The following is a 6,442-nucleotide window of genomic DNA, read 5'->3' on the forward strand; positions in this document are numbered from 1 at the left end:
GTCTAATAAATGAAAGCACATCACTAAAAAGAGGCCACAAATATAAAGGATTTCAGGGACTTTGCCCTAAGGGGAAATCAGACAATGCATTTGGGAAAAGGTAATTCTGACTTGGTCCTCTATAAAATGCTAAATTTCTGCACAAAATCTTAGAACACAAGTGTTTACAGGACTCTTGGTGACAAGAAAAGCGATAGTAAATGCGCCTTAGCACTAAAATTCCTGTATCCATGGAAACCTGTGAAGTTCTGTAAGCACACACGCACGCAGCCTACGTATTTATTGAAGGGCTGAGGAAGCTATCAGTAGGTTACTACGCTGTGAAAAGCTGACAGATTGCTGGGAGCCGCTCAGAACATGCGTGGATGTTTTTCTCTTGCTAAATGTAATTACAGTAAAATGCAGAATCTCAGACATTATGGACAAAAAACATGTTTATATATGTATAAACATATATATTTATATTTCTGTCTCTCAGAATACAGTGTCCTTAAATCAGATATTTGACCAGAAAAGACTTGAGAAACCATTAGCATTTCCCTCCCCCACTCCACATTTTTGGCTACATTCAGAAAGTCTCTAGATTTTCCATGTGTGCACATTCAGATAGTTCTTGATTGGTGGGAGAAAATGTTACAAGCTTTTATCAGACTGACTATTCCTGGGAATTTGAATGTGTTCCTGGTCAATGCTTCCAAATGTATAAGTGCTTCAAAAGCAAAGAGCATAAAAATATCAGAAGGGAAGAATCATCTAAAGATATTTGAAGTGTTTACATAAACAAAGACCAATATTCTAATAAAATAAAAGCAAGTTTTGCTATTTATAGAGGCATATTTACAGTGTTCTATTTTTGAAAACATCCATATCATCTCATTTGGTCCTTACATCAACCTTGATGGCTTATTATTAGCCCCTGTTTCCTCTTTACTGCCAAGTCCTGGATTCTTTCTCGAATAGTATTCTAGATTTTAATGACTTAGAAGTGGTCTGTGTTTTTGTTGAAATGCATTGAAACAGGTAACATTATTGAGGGGTTTTTTTAATGTTTATTTATTTTTGAGAGAGCACAAGTAGGGGAGGAGCAGAGAGAGGGGAACAGAAGATCCAAAACTGGCTCTCTGCTGACAGGCTAACAGCAGCAAGCCTGATGTGGGGTTCAAACTCATGAACCCGCGAGAACATGGCCTGAGCCAAAGTCGGACCCTCAACCAACTGAGCCACCAAGGTACCCCGCATTACTGATTTCTTAAAAAGACTTTGTGTTTTATCCTTTGTGTTTCATCACGGAAGTTTTCTCCTTTAAAATATTTTCATGTTTAGCTCTCTGAAAATGTGCTGTCCAGTGTGATAGCTTTCAGCCACATGCAACCGCTGGGCATTTATAATGTGGTTTGTCTCACTTTTAAATGATAATATTTGAATATATTCAGTTAAACTAAGTATATGACTTTAATTCACCTGTTTCTTTGTACTTTTTTAATATGCTTACAAAAATATTTAAAATTACTTATGTGGCTAGCGTTATATTACTACTGGATGGCCCTGCTCTAATGAAGCTATCCACAGTCTCCACAAGGGATCTGTTTCTCATCATTTCCTGTACACCATATTGGCTCAGTCTTACAATTGGCCCGCCATACTTTTCACCAGAATAAAGAAATTAACAGCACTGATTCTTTCCTAAAAAAAAAAAAATGCTTTACATTATCCTTCTTTTTCCAGGCCAGATTTCTATCCTTTTCTCCAATCCAAATCCATGGCAAAATCCCAGTAAGTAAATTGACCCCGTTCTTTATCTTGGCTTCCAGAGAGGCAATGAGGCAGAGCACCCGTGCTGTGAGACCCGGTAAACCATGCAGGATACACAGTTTGCCAGGGAAAGAACACTGGATTCGAGACAAAGCCTGTTAAGTATCTAGGAATTGGCTTTGCCACTTCCAACTACAATGGAAAAATAGCTGAAGCCATTTTGTATTACTATCTTCTTCTTTTGCTGTAAACTGAACTCAGATTACAACCTGAGTTACAATATCGATACTCAACTGGCTGTGTGACTTTTGTCAAATTATCTAAGCTCTCTGGGCTTCAGTTTTCTTTCAGTCTATTCTATTTGTAATGGACTTCAATAATTAGGCAAATTTTATAGATAAATCCTTGTCTAAGAGTTTACAGTGGTTCAGGACTGTAATGACTCGGTTTGAACTTGTAAAACTGGGAAGAAAAGAACATATGAAGAAATAGTAGTTTTGCTTCCAGCTACATCAGGAATACTTTCAAAGAGTTTCAGCTGTGAGTAAGAGAACACCATATTAAAAAGTGGCTTAAATATAAGTACTATGTTGCTTTCCTGCACAAAACCTTCCCAAGATTTATGTCCTTCAGAATGAAATCTAAAATCCTTACCTTAGTTTCCTAGCCTCTAAATGATCTAGATGCCAGCCATCTCTTACCTCATTCCTCCATTTTCTCTGTTGCTCACTCAGTTCTGGCCTCTCTGGTCTTCCTGCTGCTCAGGGCCTTTGCATAGGCTATTCCCTCTTCCTGAAGCACTCCTTCCTATGCCCCAAATATCTGCATAACTACCTCCCTTGCTTCCTTTGGGTCTCTCAAATGTCACTTTATCAGACCTTCCTTTATCAACCTATCTAAAATTTCACCCCCATCACTCTCCAGATCCCTTATTCTTCTTAACATTTTACAGCTCTTAACTTCAGCTGACATGTGTTTAATATTGGCTGCCTTTCCTCCTACTAAAATGTAAGTTCCCTGTAAACAGGGATTTTGTTTATTTCATATATGTGAACAAATGAATCCCAGCACTAGTACAGTGCCTGACACACACACACACACACACACACACATACACACACAAGCATCCAATAAATGGTGGTTGAAGGAATACTTCAGCAACTGAATGATATTAAGTCCCTCTGTCAGTGATCTTGAAATCCCCTTGGTGTTCTCCTCCTTGCTGCAAGATGGCTGCAGCTGCTCCAACCATCATGTCATCACACAACCACCTTGAGAAGTAGGTAGAAGTAGGGACAGTACCTTTTTCTTTCTGTACTTCTTTCTTAACATGGAGACAATTATCTCCTCTAGAATCTTCCAGTAGACTACCTTCACCTTTTACTGACTAGAATTGGGTCAAGGGCACCACAATCTACAGTACTTGAGAAATACTGAGAAACTATTTGGCATTTTTAGCCTTCAGAGAGAGAGGGAGAGAGAGAGAGAGAGACAGGCAAGGGAGAACAGTGTGATTAATAAAATCACCAGGCCAATAAAATGGCATGCTTAGTACATCCTGGTCATATCACATGGTTGACTGATAAACCATGAGATCCAGAGGCAATCAATAGAGTAATTTCACCATGTCATGCTCCTGCTTTCCCCACCTTTCACATCTTGAAAGTGTAGCCATTTATAAGACTTATCTTTCCATTTTAATCACTGTTTCATTAACAACAACATTTATAAATCATTATGGGGAAAAACACTTATGTAATTCTACTGGGAAAAATACTTATGTAATGATGGGTGAGTACACCAAGGAGAGAACTGGGTAGACAGATGAAGGAAAATGGTCAAAGGCATGCATACCTCAGAACAGGACGAAAGAAGAAAAGCTGAGAAAAAGTCGTTGTGCTGAGGGACTGACACAGCTGTTTGCTAATGAGGCTGGAGGGAGGGATTTTCTGGGGTGAGCACAGGAGCCAGAGGGGATAATTTCCTACTCGATTTCACTTCCCTTGATCCATGCTTTGCAAAAGAACCAAGACTGGCTTTTTGCATAACGTTGTAAATCGTACATTCAGAATGTTCCATAGGAATTTATTTTTCTTCTCAAATAGCTTACCAAAGCCTGGTTCTGGGAAGGTTGATGCTGTGGCCCGGGACAGTGTACTCCTAGTTTGAAGGGAATGTGGAAGAGACACTAAGATTGCCATACTTGAATAAACTCCCCTCTTCACATCTTTCATAAGGTATTAGTGGCTTAATATCTCAACCACAGAGTGAAGAAGTGTAGGTTTGAAGTCTGGGGCAGTAGATGAGAAAGCCACATGTACAGGACTCCAGGTCAGGAGAGAGGAGATCAGGAGAGCCTCCCTACCTTTTAATCTCAATCATTCTGTGCCACGGGATTCCAGTTCTCTGGCACAGAAGAGAATAATGGCTCAGAGTCCCAGAGCCCTAAAATCGGAATGTCTGAAAGCATAGAAGGTTCCAGCACTAGCAGACTCACATGTAAACCCCGCCTGATGTGATCACTCAGACAGTGTGTGATCCTGCTGTTTCCTTCTGTAGCCTTTCAAGGAGGAAGAAGAGTTTTTCACATTCTTTGTCATGACATTTAGGATGACATGTGAGGCAGACATTTTAAAATAAATGACATTTAAATGCTTAGCCACTTAGATATCTTTTGCAACAAAGCGTGGATGAGAAACAGGTAAAATAGAATTAATGAAAATCACCCCTGGCTGTGAAATCTTTTGTCACGTGTGACATCTGGGATAAGGACACAGGCTGGTTGCCCTTTGTTCACACATAGTGCATCTTAACATCAAATTGGCACTTTCTCCAATCTGTTAAAAAAGGGCTTTCAGTTGAGTTATCAAAAAAAGAAAATCAAAAGAGATTGGACAATAAAGGTGAACACGTTGCCCTTGAGATAATTGATTCTCCACCAATTTCTAGTGCTTGTCATGTACTGACCTTTGACCAGGATGTGCTGTGAGAAGTTGGAAGGACCAGATGCCTGGCTTCATACTGCAGTGCTGCCGTGCATAGCACTGTGACTGGGGCAGGTTCCTTCACCTCCCTGTACCCCAATTTTCCTATTTGCTATGAAAACATATCCTTTAGGTTAATGGGAGGATTAAACAAATTAGTAAATAATAAATACTTAGAGTAATGCTTGGCAAATGCTATATAGATTTAGTTATTGTTGTTGTTGCCCAAAGTAGATTAAGTGGTCAGTGAGTGGACACTTGAATGAACACCGTGGAAACAAAACTTTGACAATGTCGATTTGAGGACATAGAAAACATGTAGATATTTTCTAAGTAAAAGAGGATAGGAAACCCCGTCAGTAAGACATTGTAGAATGCGATTTATCTCAAAATATATAAAAGTCATTGCCTTACAGGGCACCTGGGTGGCTCAGTCAGTTAAGTGTCCGACTTTGGCTCAGGTCATGATCTCACAGTTCATGAGTTCAAGCACCGCATCAGGTTCTGTGCTAACAGCTCAGAGCCTGGAGCCTGCTTCCAATTCTGTGTCTCCCTCTCTCTCTGCCCCTCTCCCACTCACATATGAGCGCTCTCTCTCTCTCTCTCTTTCTCTCTCTCCCTGTTTCTCAAAAATAAGTAAACATAAAAAAAAATCAGACATTGCCTTGCATAAAACAGATCACAGATGCCCATTTCTGTCTTGTTTGGACTGTACATAAAACTCAACTCATCACTAAACTGGCCGGAAAATTTAGCCAGAAATCAGTCATTCAATCCAGGACACTAAATCATTGAAACCAAGATTTTAACTCAGCTGATCTTATTTCTTTCTCTGCCCAAACTGATTGATTCAATTGGACCATGGAACCAGTTGAACAGGTATCTTCTATCTTCTAGGCTGCTTAAAGCAGCCCTTTTTTCTTTTCTCCTCCACCTCCTCCTCCTCCTAACAAGTAACTAACCTTTACTCTTCCCAGGGCCATCTGAAGCACAGCTTCTTAATGTTAAACTTTGAGTAGGGATTCTCTGCAGCTTATTGCTATAAGAAGTCTTAAGGATCCTTCTGCTACTGATTCTCAATATCTGTCTTACCCAGCTAATACTGTCAGCTTGGAGGCCAGAGCCTAGGATTTTGCATATAAAGCACAGCGAGGTTATTTGCAGTAAATTGGCCCATGAGGGCCCAGGGACATGGACATAACTGAGAGTGCTCTGGCTTGTGGCATGGCAGCTGCAAAGCAGTCCCCTCCATGTGCACTTGAGTGACTGCTTAGTGCATGGCCCAGTGCTCTTTGCACTGATATTTAATGGTCTGTCATGAATATCCAGGTTAACCATTGTAGATAACTCACTGACTGGTTTGAAAGAGCACTGGTATCTCCAGAATGCCTGGAAACTACTGAAAAAAATACATAAACAAGTAGAAGCAAATTTAAGGGAAAGGAAATACAAAAAGAGCTTTGCTACCAAAGAAGCATCCATTTTTTAGAATTTTTTCTAACGCAGATATGATCACGTCCCTCCCCTGATTAAACACTTCTCTACCACCTGCGAGATAAAGTGTAAATTCCCCAGCCCTTCACTTTGGCCTTGCTATTAGATCCCATTACAGCTTTCAGACTTCACCTCCCATTTCCAGCTCTCTTCCTCTGTCTCCTCCCCTGCCACCTCCAGTCCTACACCATATGTTCTAGGCTCCTTTGAAC

At 40.3% G+C, this 6,442-nt stretch overlaps 1 protein-coding gene across 1 annotated transcript in view; it reads right to left on the bottom strand.

Moving 5' to 3' along the window:
• The window catches only part of PLAAT1 (phospholipase A and acyltransferase 1), a 31,173-nt gene extending 27,035 nt beyond the window's left edge, over positions 1-4,138 (bottom strand). The window contains exon 1 of the mRNA XM_042956329.1: positions 4,118-4,138. The gene's annotated coding sequence lies outside the window, so the exon portion shown is untranslated. The remainder of the gene's footprint in view (positions 1-4,117) is intronic.
• Between the last annotated feature and the right edge of the window lie 2,304 nt (positions 4,139-6,442).

Source organism: Panthera tigris, chromosome C2 (genome assembly GCF_018350195.1).
Source record: "Panthera tigris isolate Pti1 chromosome C2, P.tigris_Pti1_mat1.1, whole genome shotgun sequence".
Taxonomy (NCBI): Eukaryota; Metazoa; Chordata; class Mammalia; order Carnivora; family Felidae; genus Panthera; species Panthera tigris.